The 11,934-nt window shown below is 47.9% G+C and overlaps 1 long non-coding RNA gene across 1 annotated transcript in view; it reads left to right on the top strand.

Moving 5' to 3' along the window:
• The window catches only part of LOC310683944, a 255,003-nt gene that overhangs the window by 44,367 nt on the left and 198,702 nt on the right, over positions 1 to 11,934 (top strand). The gene's annotated exons all lie outside the window — the stretch shown is intronic.

The raw sequence follows: 11,934 nt of genomic DNA, 5'->3' as shown, positions 1-11,934 counted from the left end.
CTCCTGCCAACCTAGCAGTTCGAAAGCACATCAAAGTGCAAGTAAATAAATAGGTACTGCTCCAGCGGGAAGGTAAATGGCGTTTCCATGTGCTGCTCTGGTTTGCCAGAAGCGGCTTAGTCCTGCTGGCCAGATGACCCGGAAGCTGTACGTCGGCTCCCTCGGCCAGTAAAGCGAGATGAGCACCGCAACCCCAGAGTCGGCCACAACTGGACCTAATGTTCAGGGGTCCCTTTACCTTAACCCAGAAATAGTACCTCGGGTTAAGAACAGAAATTGCGGTGCAGCAGCGCGAGGCCCCATTAGCTAAAGTGGTACCTCAGGTTAAGAACGGATCTCCAGAACGAATAAAGTTCTTAATCCAAGGTACCACTAGCTACCGCACTGGATCTTCCTAGCAGGCTCCTTTGGGCTAAATAGTGCCACCTCCATTCTCAAACAGCTGTTGGCCAAGCTAGTTGCCAACCAAGGAGAGTCTTGGGGCATGAAACCTACTTGGAACAATCTGCCTTGCAAGATGGTTGTGAGAATAAAATAGGGGGAGGTGCTGCTTTAGAGAACGGGCTTATGCAAAGAAAGCAGAGAAGAGAGCCATTGAGGAACATGTGATTCTGGATCTCACAAACGGATGTTGCTGGAAAGGAGTCTGGAACCTGCTAAAGAAACAAGTAAGTTTACTCTTCTTGTTTTATCTGGAAATGCTCCCATTTTTCTGCTTTGCTGCACAGTGCCAACTCCTAAGCAGTTGCATGCACATCAGGCAACATAGGAATATCAGAACAAATCTAGTCCAGCACCCTCTTTGCCTCTGGAAAGCCCACAAACAGAACATAAAGGCAACATCACTCTATGGTACTCATTTCCCAGCAACTGGAAGTGGAATATGCAGCCATCCTGCCTTGAAGCCATTGATGGCCTTATGTTTCATGGACTTGTCCAACTTGTCTTTAAAGCCAGCTAAGCCTAGTGGCAGTCGTCATATCTCAGCCATCAATTCCATATGTTAGCCTTGTGTCATATGAAATTATACTCTTCGGTCCTGAATCTCCTGCCAATCAGCTTCATTTGATGGCTCACAGTTCTAGGGTTCTTGAGAGGCAGAGAAAGGTTTGTGGCTGGATTTTCCTCACACCATGTATTGTTTTATTATGAACTTCTATAATGATCCCCCTTTGGCTCCCCTTTTTGTTTTATGAACTCAAACACTTCCAAAGTAACATTTCCTTACAGAGAAGGTGCTCCACTCCCCTGATCATATTGGTTGCCTTCTTCTATATTTTGTATTTAGTTCTATAATAGTCAATAACCTCTTCAATAATCAAGACTGGAAGCAGCAAAGTTCCAAAGGAACATGTCTGTGCTGTGGTGATGTATTTGCTGCCTGGGCAAAGCTTGACTTTTAACTATGGATGTGGGAAATTTTCCATTGGTATCATTTTCTGCTAAAAATTTCCTGGGTTTGGGGAGTGCACGTTTCATAAAATTAGTAGCAAACTGGCTACACCACCAGTCAAATATTTTCAATAACTTCCAAATTAAAATTTGAATTTGTTCATAACATTTAAACCTCTTAATTGCAATCCTGTGCATGTTTACTCAGAAGTAAGCTTCGCGGGGTTCAGCGGGGTTTGCTGGGCAGTGGACTGAAGACTGAAGTATACTAATCAATTTTTTTGCAGCAAATACTCCCTCTTCCTTGGATTCCTGTATCTATAGATGCTAAGCCCTGTGTGGCAGGACCTTATTTCTTCCGCCAAGGAGTTCAGGGTCGTGCAAGTGGTTCTCCCCATCTCAATTTTATCCTCAACCACAACTCAGTAAAGTAGGTTAGGCTGAGTGACAGTGATTGGCCCTAGGTCACCAGTTCATGCCTTAGTTGATACACTAACCATGACGCCACACTGACTTTTTGCCAGTAGCATAATTTACTGTTGGCTATTGTAAAATTAAGCATGTAAAATTAATGTGGCATGCTGCTTAAGTTTTGCTTACAAAAGCTAAGTCAAATGAACAGGCAAAATCAGCTCTCAATCAACCCCAAGGACAATGGGAAAATGTCTCAATTTTTTTGTGGTAACCCCCTGCCTTTTGTGGACACCCCCCCCCCCCCGTGAAGACTGCCCACAGGTCTTCCGATTTTGGACAATGTTTTGTCAATAAATGACCAAAATACTCAAAACATCCCGTTCCAACTTCACAGCAGCTTTGTTTCAAGTCTCAGGAGCATTTTACATGAAAGCTGGTGGCTTCCAGAACTTCAGTTGCCCCAAAGTGCAGAACCTTAGTGCCTTTTTGCTATGGTATAAAAAATATGTGGAGCCTAGCATTACCTGAAACTCACAAATCATGTGTTGCTTGGAGGACCTGGTGAATTACATCATTTAGCACTAAAGCAAAACCACAAAGATCAGCAGAGAACAAGCACAGGAAAGCTTGTGGCATCAAATGTAAGTTTTCAAAATGCAAAAAAATAAATAAAACCAATCCTGAAACTGGCTCTGTTCTCCAGAGTGCTGCCAAGCAAGGCCAGAACTGCTTATTGATTTAGATTGTGGCTCGTTCTAGGCAAGAACGTGCTGAGAGGTGATCTGTAATCTCTGGAAGCAACTGCCCTGCCCATACAGATAGACCGGCCTGCTCTGTGCCTCACTTTTGCTACCTGGTGCTTAATGGGCAACTAGCCAATGCCATAAATCACAACCTTCCTGACAGGGTTTCCCCTGTCTCGTTTTGCTCCAAAAGTGGTGGTGAGGCTTGACGTGTCGCTCACAATGCCTTGAAGTTGGCAGGCCAACCATTTGTTGTTGTTTTCCCACTGCAAGAGCCAAAGCAAATGTCAAGAACTTGGTGTTCGTGGCAGGGAGGTGTGCCGGTTAAGGAGCAACAATCTGTGTGGAGAGGCGAGTTCTTGGTTTAGCAGCCGTTGTGAAGGAAAAGGGGGCGGGAGAAGACTGGTTTGAGCGTTTAAGGCCCTGATCCAGAGACCTATGCTTTAAAAAGGTGGTGGCACAGCAACGGCCTGCTGCCATCTTACTGGTTTCTAGGCAGCACTTGGTGTTTTACAGACTGGCATAAGCAGAAGGCAGGTTCTTGCTCCTGGGAGCTTCCATATTTAAGTTTTTGTAATACTGAACTTGTGGCACCTGTGTCCATCTTGCACGCAGGCACTCCCAATTTTATTTTATTCTGTTTATTTATTGCTTTTGTACCCCACCCTTTCTCCTAGGAGTCCTAGTAGTGTACATAGTTCTCCCCATCCTTGTTTAATCCCCACAACAGCCCTGTGAGGGAGGTTAAGCTGAGAGGCCCATGGTAGCCCAGTGAGCTTGATGGCTGAGTGAGCATTCGGACCTTTGTCTCCCAGGTCACTCTAACGCCACTGACTCTCATCCAGCCCCCAGCATCTCCGGATAGGACTGGGAGAGCTTCCTGTGTGAAATTTTGGAGAGCTGCTTCTGGCAGTCAGTGTAGGCACTGATCTGGGTGGACCAATAGCCCCATTTGGTAGAAGACCACTTCCTGTGTTCCTCTTTAAACCAGCCCTTCATCCAGGACCATGACTGGAATCTTAACTCCGTGATAAGCATCAGTTTTGCACACAGAAGCTTCCAGATTCAAATCTCACATCTCCAGGAGAGGCTGAAACCCTGGACAGCCACTGCCATCAAAGTTGACATCAGTGGCGTAGCATGGGGGGTGCAGGGGGGGCCGTCCACACCGGGCGCAACATCTGGGGGTTAGGGGGCGCAAATCCATGGGTTAGGGGGTGCAAATTACTTGCCTTGCCCCGGGTGCTGACAACCCACGCTACGCCACTGGTTGACACTACTGAGCAGGAGGGACCAGCAGTCTGACTCCGTACAAGGCAACTTCCTACCATCTTTTCACCTTTAAGCAGAGCAGGGGAGCTCCTGTTCAGGGGTCTTGCCTGCCAGCCTTATCCTCCAGGTGAGTCTATTCCATTGCCTCCCACCACCAGATTTCTTTGTAGCTATTCCAACTTACACTCAACTTTCCCTGGCTGGTGAGCATCTTCAGTTCCCTCACTGGACTAGTTTGGGAGTGGGGGGACTGCCCTGTTAGTTTCTTGTGTTTCTGAAACAGATTTTTGGAATGCTGATCCCATCCTGTCCCAAATCCTGTGTTGGCACCAAGGTAAGCCATCTCAGCTTGCTGAAATGGTCCAGTGCCTGGGCTGGTGGCTATATCTGAGCATGTCTCTTGTGGCCATCCAGCCCTGGGGCTGCAGGACAGGTCTGCAGGTGGGAGGGCTCTGCTGCAGGATCCAGCCCCTGCCTATGTTTAGCTCATGAAGCAGTCTGTGCCAGTCAGCCACCAGGGCCACGACAGCTGAGCTGGATTGGGAAAGCTAACGTCAGAAGGAAGTCTACAGAAAGCAAACTCAAAGTGTAAGGCAGAGAGCCAAGGGCAGCTGAGAAGGAGATGCCAGGAGAAGCAGGCACAGGACGGAGCAATACGTTTAAAGAAGGGGACGATGCACAATTAGAAAATAAAGAGAAAGGGCAAGTTGGAAAATGCATCTACTTAGGGCCAAAAGTTATATCAGGAAGAGAAACTCAAAACAGTGGAAATAAAGAGGAGAATAAAACAATCATGGACAGCATTTGGAAAACTCAGCTTTATAATGGAAAATAAAAATATTTCCTTGGCTTTGAAATCAAAAGTATTCACTATGTGCATATTACTGCCTGTGATGTGCTTTGGAGTACAGGAATGGATTGTGACACAGAGAAATATGAACGGCTCAAGCACAACACAGCATTCCATGGAATGTGCAATTAAAAGAGGGAAATAATAATTACCGTAGATACGACAGAGATTGAAAGATGCAGCTGCAGTGGGAAAGACTGTGAAGTTATGCTTCATATGCAGGACAAGCGGCAAGAAATGACTCGGCTGATGGAATAAAGCGGTGCGAGTCTGGAAGACCAAGAGGATGAGCCCCTGGGCATTGGGTGGATGATCATTCTAAACCTAACCGCAGGGCTGAGGCAGGAAGCAAACAAGGGAGAACAATGGGGAAAACTTGAAGAGATGTACATCCGAAGATGGATTTGCGATGCTGTAATAGAAGACAGCGAGAGACCTTTGGAAAAACACAACAATACCCAACACGGAAGACTGGCAAATCCTAATCATAGAATATCTGCAGCTATAGCGAAAGCAACAGGAAGAGTAAAAGGCCAACCAAAACAAAAAGTCTATAAGGATTGGAGAATCTTTAAAGACCATTTAGAAAACTATGGAATAAAAGGAAACATCTTGGCAGAATTAGGCTGATCCCTGTACTGTATAAATATATGTTTGTAGGGAGGTAAAAAGAAATTATATAAGAAATATGTAACTGTGCAGTATACAAAGTAATGGATAGACAAAGTACGATGAGATTAATTGGAAGTCAGTTTTAAATTTCTTTTCTATAAATTTTATAATTGTGTTCAATACCAGGAGTATATATGATTTTAATTATATTAATCTTCTTATATCTTATAGTGTGGTGATGTGTTTGATTTTTCTGTTAGTTTACTTGTATATACATCTGTTTTTCATAAATGTATTTATTTTAAATTAATAAAGATATATTTTTTTAAAAAAGAAAAAGACGAGAGACCTCATTCCAAGAGGATTATGTTGGAGTGGAGGCAGCAGCCGCAGCAAAGGAAAGAGCTGTGTGCAGGAGTCCACAGGAGCTCCAGGGATGGACTCAATAGTAGAGCATCATGCAGAAGGTCCCAGGTTCAGTCTCCAGGAAGGGCTGGCAGACATGCCTGCCCAAAACCACGGAGAGTCACTGTCTGCTGCTGTAGAGTGACCATGCCAAGCTTAGATGGACCAATGCTCTGGCTTGTGGAATCATAGAACTGCAGAGTTAGAAGGAATCCCAAAGGTTTTCTTGTCCAATCCCCTGCAATGCAGGAATTACAGCTCAAGAATCCCTGACAACCTCTGCTTAAAACCGTCCAGTGAAGTAGAGTCCACCACCTTCCGAATGAGTCCACCTCCTGAGCCATTATTTTGTTCCTGGTGGACTTTCTGCACCCCATGAAGTCCTTGTTTCTTGTTTTTTTAAGAAGGTAGAATGTGATGGCCTGGGATTCGGACTCGGATGCTGAACCTGAGGGATCCCAGCCTGCACAGGATTCCCTGCCTCCAGAACCAGCTGAGCCAGGGCTGGGGCATGAGCCTGAAGGGTCCTCACCTGTGCTGGGTCCTCAGGTGCAGGCATCAGCTGAGTCTGCTCTGGCTCCTGAGGTGATGGAGGACCCATTGCCTGCAGGTGCTCCATTCTCAGCCCCATCAGAGGAAGCTGAGGTTGCCTCTGGGTCCGGTAACCCTCCAGCCCTGAGCTGCAGAGGCTCAGGGGAGAAAGGCGGAGGGAACTAAGTTCCGGCAGGAGGAGTGCTCACCTCCAGGCCAGGATAGGCGAGTCACCTGAGGATCAGGGCCACCTTATGCCTCGGGGCAGATAAAAGCCAGCCAGCCGCAGTCCCAAGTTGCGGGAGCAACATTGTTGGCTGCTAGTTCCTGCCTGAACACTGTCCTGCTTTCCTGCCGGAGCTCCTGACCAGCCCTGGTTCCCTGCTTGGATGCCTGCTCCTGACTTCACCCGACTCCCTGCCCTGCACCCAGCTACAGCTTCTACGGACTGCCTCCACATTGCACCTTTGACAACGGACTGGACTAGGACCTTGCCTCTTGGTTAATCCATGGGACCAGCACATAGAGCCTGAAAGCTTGAAGCTGTCACAGTCCGGTTCATGGGCAAGATGTCGGACGTCTGGACCGGGGGCAAGATGGTGGGGTGGGAGCAGGAACAGGGGTCTGGAAGCCAGGAGTCAGGAAGCCAAGAGTCTGAGGGTCAGAGAGCCAGGAGTCAAGAAGCCAAGGGTCCGAGGGTCAGGAAGCAAGGAGTCATGAAGTCAAGGTTCCAACGATCAAGATCAGGGAGTCAAGAAGCCAAACACAGCAAGGCAGGAAGCGTGTTGCTGTTGCAAAGAGCCAAAGGGAAATGCTGACCTTATATCCCTTCCTGGCTCTTGCCACCAGGTGCAGTGAGTTACCACTTGGCCTCATCTGTGTGGCTGCGCCTTGCCTCTTCAGAACAAACTTGGGAAGGCCCCAGTCCTGCAAAGTCCTACTGGTCACAGGGCCTGGCTCCTGCACACACACTTGACAGAAGCTTATTGCCAATTTACTGCCAGGCACATAATGAAAGCCATGGATTGTTGCACCATTGGTTTAGTGGAGGCTATCCATTGGGTAAGTGCCCATCTCTCAGTAGCTACAGCACCTGCTTTGCATATAGACGGTCCCAGATTAAAGGGACTCCAAGGATCATCTAGTCTAACCCCCTGCAGTGGAACCCTACTTGAAACCCTGGAGAATCACTACTGAGCTAGAGAGACCCAGTGGTCCGACTCTGTATACGGCAGCTTTCTACATTTCATGTACAGCAAGTTTAGCAATTTGCACAGTTAGTAGCAGCTGGCTGGGATGAACACTAGAAATTATTCAGAAAATGCAGTCTTGGTTCTCTTGAAAAAGGTGCCCTCTGTGTTTCCTGTCTTTCACTGGAGTGCAGCTTCTTCCATATAGGAAAAGATTTGAGTTGAAAAGTTTTCTAAATGAAGTTGATGGTTGCAAAGGGTTGTTCCAGGGAAACAGTGAGCACCCTGATAGTTGTGATCCTCTACAATGTTGTGTAAAACTCCTTCACAGCTCCCAGACATCTTGCTGCCCATGTATGTTTAAAAACATTTGCGGTGAAGTGTCTGAGAGCAGCTGGGGACGGGATCCTGCCAGTATGGGATGTTCTACTTGGTCGGGTCCTGTGCGAAGCAAATGGATCATTGAGGCCCATTGGTCGAGAAATGGGGCGAGGGGGGTGGGTTTTGAGAAAGCAGAAGAACTGTGGTTCTAATTCTGCTCAACTTTTTTGGTGCTCTGTAAAACATGCAAATATCTTCTCCATCTTTATTGGGTACCTATATTTTCAAGTCTCATTCAGGTGTTGTCTTTTACTTTGAACAGAGAGAAGGACCTTGTTTTCAGGCCCTTGCCAGTGTGCCAGTGTGGTGTAGTGGTTGAGAGCGGTAGTCTTGTAATCTGGGGAACCAGGTTCGCGTCTCTGCTCCTCCACATGCAGCTGCTGGGTGACCTTGGGCCAGTCACACTTCCTTGAAGTCTCTCAGCCCCACTCACCTCACAGAGTGTTTGTTGTGGGGGAGGAAGGGAAAGGAGAATGTTAGCCGCTTTGAGACTCCTTAAAGGGAGTGAAAGGCGGGATATCAAATCCAAACTCTTCTTCTTCTTGCCCCCATCCTTTCCATCTCTGCTCTCACCTCCCAATATCTCCCCACTCAGGCATACAAGGGTCACCTTCACCTTTCCTCCTGCCCTTTGCCAGCTTGCAGGATCTTTGGGATCCCTTCTCAACACCCACGGTGTCCTTGACACCACACTTTTGTGTCCCGTCCCCCCCCCCACTCTTCTCACTCAGCTATGCCAAAGCAACAGAAATATTCTTTCCTTGTTTCTACCTGCCTCCATTTCTCCCCCGTTGCCCTATCTCAGATTCTGAAATTGTGAAACACTCCTTGGGCCAGGTATCTGCCCTCTTATACGTGAACATTGATGGTGTTACATGAATTCATTCATTCACATTCTTGGATGTGCTGGCATTTATTCTGTGACCTAAAAGTGCATCGCAAAGCAAACCCAAATCTTCTGCCCTTGTGCATGGCATGGGACTCTCGGTAGCAGACGGCAAGCTGCCTTTCTCGTAGGCTGTTTGCTGCAATGGCTTCCACTTCTGAATATCGGTGCTCGGGAGAACAAGTGGGGCGAACGCTGTTCAGCTGAGGTCAAGGCGGCGGCTGAAGCTCTGCCACCGCCATCGCTGCAGCATCCATGTCCCGAACGTGTAGTATATATGTATTTATTTATTTAACGTATCCCTGGATTCACTGAAAAAGATCTGGTAACCTTACCCTAAATAGCAAGAGCTCTGTGGGATGGTGAGGATAACACTAGGACAACCCCCCCCCCTTTCTTGGTGGGATGAAGATTCCACTAGGAATGGCCTCCCTCCCTCCTGTTCTATCACCCGATCTGAGATGTCTACAAAGGCAGATTGACTAATCAGGGTGAATCAGCTGCCAGATTGCCTCTCCCTTGGTTACCAGGAAACATGACGGGGGAGGGGAGTAACCACATTGCCAGCTCTTGGTCACCTTTGCAAGAGCAAGAAAACAAGCAATTCTTTGTCACAGGAAATTGCCCAAGTTCCCCAGGTCTGAAGGGTTAAGAAGAAAATGCCTTTTAGGGGTGACTTACGGGATGGCAAGCTGCCGGGGGGGTTGCTGGGTATTTGAGAGACTCAGAGGCATGAGCCCATGCACATATTTGCATAAAATTTGGGGTATGCAAATTTATCCCTAAAGATGCCTTTGGCCAGATTCAGATGGCCAATTACAACTCTTCTGTGAGCAAAGGTGGGGGAGGAAAAGGGCCTGGGGGTCAGAAGCCCTGGGGGTCAGACCCACCCTGGTCCCTCAGAAGGTCTCTGGGAGCTGATGATGTCTTTTTAAAGCAACAAACTCAAATTCTTCAGTGCCTGCTTATGAAGTCGTTTTAGGCTGGGTGAGTCCAGTGCTGTCAACTAACTGGCAAGTAGGCGCTCCGCCTTGCCCCTGTGACAGTGGGTGCCCAGGGCATGCCAATGTCACCATGGACTGTGCGCGTCTCGCTCACATCATGGGGGCGTGTCAACGTCATGCGCATATGCCCTGCGGTGTGCGCAGCCCCCTTCATTGAAAATCTGTGGGTGCCCAGACCCCCACAGCCCCACACAGATGGCGCCTAGGTGGCAAGTACTGCCTCTGCAGGGACTCATGCAAAGGGACTTTTGCCAGGCCTACCGTCTATTATCTTTTCGGACTGGGGATGGCGAGGATTGAACCCAGAGCCTTCAGCAGGCAAAACGTGTTCACTGCCGCTGAGTGGAGAGCAGCAGCTTCAGGGAGGCCAGCAAAGAGGAGAACCTGTGAGTTGTCACCCCACCTGCCTTCCACCACAACATTGCAAGGGGATCCTGGCATTACCCTCATACATACGGGACCGCCTCTCCTGGTCTGCCCTGCAGAGGACCTTAAGGTCCATGAATAATCATAGTTTAGAGGTCCCGGGCCCTAAGGAAGTTAGATTATCCTTCACCAGGGCCAGGGAAGAAGAGGAGTTTGGATTTGATATCCCGCCTTTCACTCCCTTTAAGGAGTCTCAAAGCGGCTCACATTCTCCTTTCCCTTCCTCCCCCACAACAAACACTCTGTGAGGTTAGTGGGGCTGAGAGACTTCAGAGAAGTGTGACTGGCCCAAGGTCACCCAGCAGCTGCATGTGGAGGAGCGGGGACGCGAACCTGGTTCCCCAGATTACGAGACTACCGCTCTTAACCACTACACCACACTGGCTCTCACTGGCCTTCTCAGTGAAGGTTCCAACCTGGTGGAATGCTCTGTCCCATGAGACCAGGGTCCTGCAGGATTTAACTTCCTTCCACAGGGCCTGGCTTTCAATTGGAACCTCGCCTGATTTTTGTTCCCCTTCTTTCCCTCCCCCTCCCCTTTTTGTGAAGATTACATGCTCTGGGATCCCACAGTTAATTCTTCCCTGGTCTCCTCGCTGGCCCAAGTGGGACTAATTTAGCCAGCTAGCCCTGGTGATCATCTAATGTTTATTGGATGGATATTCCCCCTAAATTGATTTTTGATTTTATTGTTATTTACGCTTTATACCGTATTTTATGCTGTTTTGTGTAGCATCAATTAAGTGTTTTAAATTTGTTGTTAGCTGCCCTGAGCCCAGTTTCCTGAACCGGGAATATAAATACTATTATTATTATTATTAGCCTCATTTTGCATTGAGTTGTGCTGCCATTTGGGGTGGTAAAATGCCTTGGACACTCTCTGGGGTTAAAACCTGCCCCCCTTTCCCTGGTGCTGAGCTTTTGTCCCTACAACTTCAGCACACAAGCTCCTCGTTCGGAATTGTAACCAGACCTCCAGCCTGCAGCAGTAAAACAAGGCGGTGTCAGAGAATCGCATTGTTTGTCTGTCTGTTTGTTTGAAGTATTTAAATCCCACCTTTCTCCCAAACTGGGATTCAAGGTGGCTTAGAACATTTGAAAACAGCATTGTAAAATTCGAAGCAACAAAGTCTGCCTTGACCAGCTTCCTTGTTTTCAAAAGGCCTGTCTCAACAGGAGGAGGATAGCAGAGAAGGAGCCAGTCTAACCTCTCTTGGGAGGGAGTTCCACAGTACAGGAGAAGCCACAGAAAAGTCTCTCCCATGTCACCATCAACCACGCCTCTGATGCTGATGGGACCAAGAGAAGGTGCTCACCCAAAGACCTTAGCACCCAGGCAGGTTTGTATGGAAAGCTATGAGCCAACATTGGCTAAAAAAGCCAATGCAATTCTGGGCTGCATCAATAGGAGTATAGCATCTAGATCAAGGGAAGTAATAGTGCCACTGTATTCTGCTCTGGTCAGACCTCACCTGGAGTACTGTGTCCAGTTCTGGGCACCACAGTTCAAGAAGGACACTGACAAACTGGAACGTGTCCAGAGGAGGGCAACCAAAATGGTCAAAGGCCTGGAAACGATGCCTTATGAGGAACGGCTAAGGGAGCTGGGCATGTTTAGCCTGGAGAAGAGGAGGTTAAGGGGTGATATGATAGCCATGTTCAAATATATAAAAAGATGTCGCATAGAGGAGGGAGAAAGGTTGTTTTCTGCTGCTCCAGAGAAGCGGACACGGAGCAATGGATCCAAACTACAAGAAAGAAGATTCCACCGAAACATTAGGAAGAACTTCCTGACAGTAAGAGCTGTTTGACAGTGGAATTTGCTGCC

The sequence above is a fragment of the Podarcis tiliguerta genome, assembly GCF_965153285.1.
Source record: "Podarcis tiliguerta genome assembly, chromosome: 8".
NCBI classification, from domain to species: Eukaryota; Metazoa; Chordata; class Lepidosauria; order Squamata; family Lacertidae; genus Podarcis; species Podarcis tiliguerta.
Note: the sequence above shows the minus strand (reverse complement) of the source record. Positions and strands in the feature narration are given on the sequence as shown.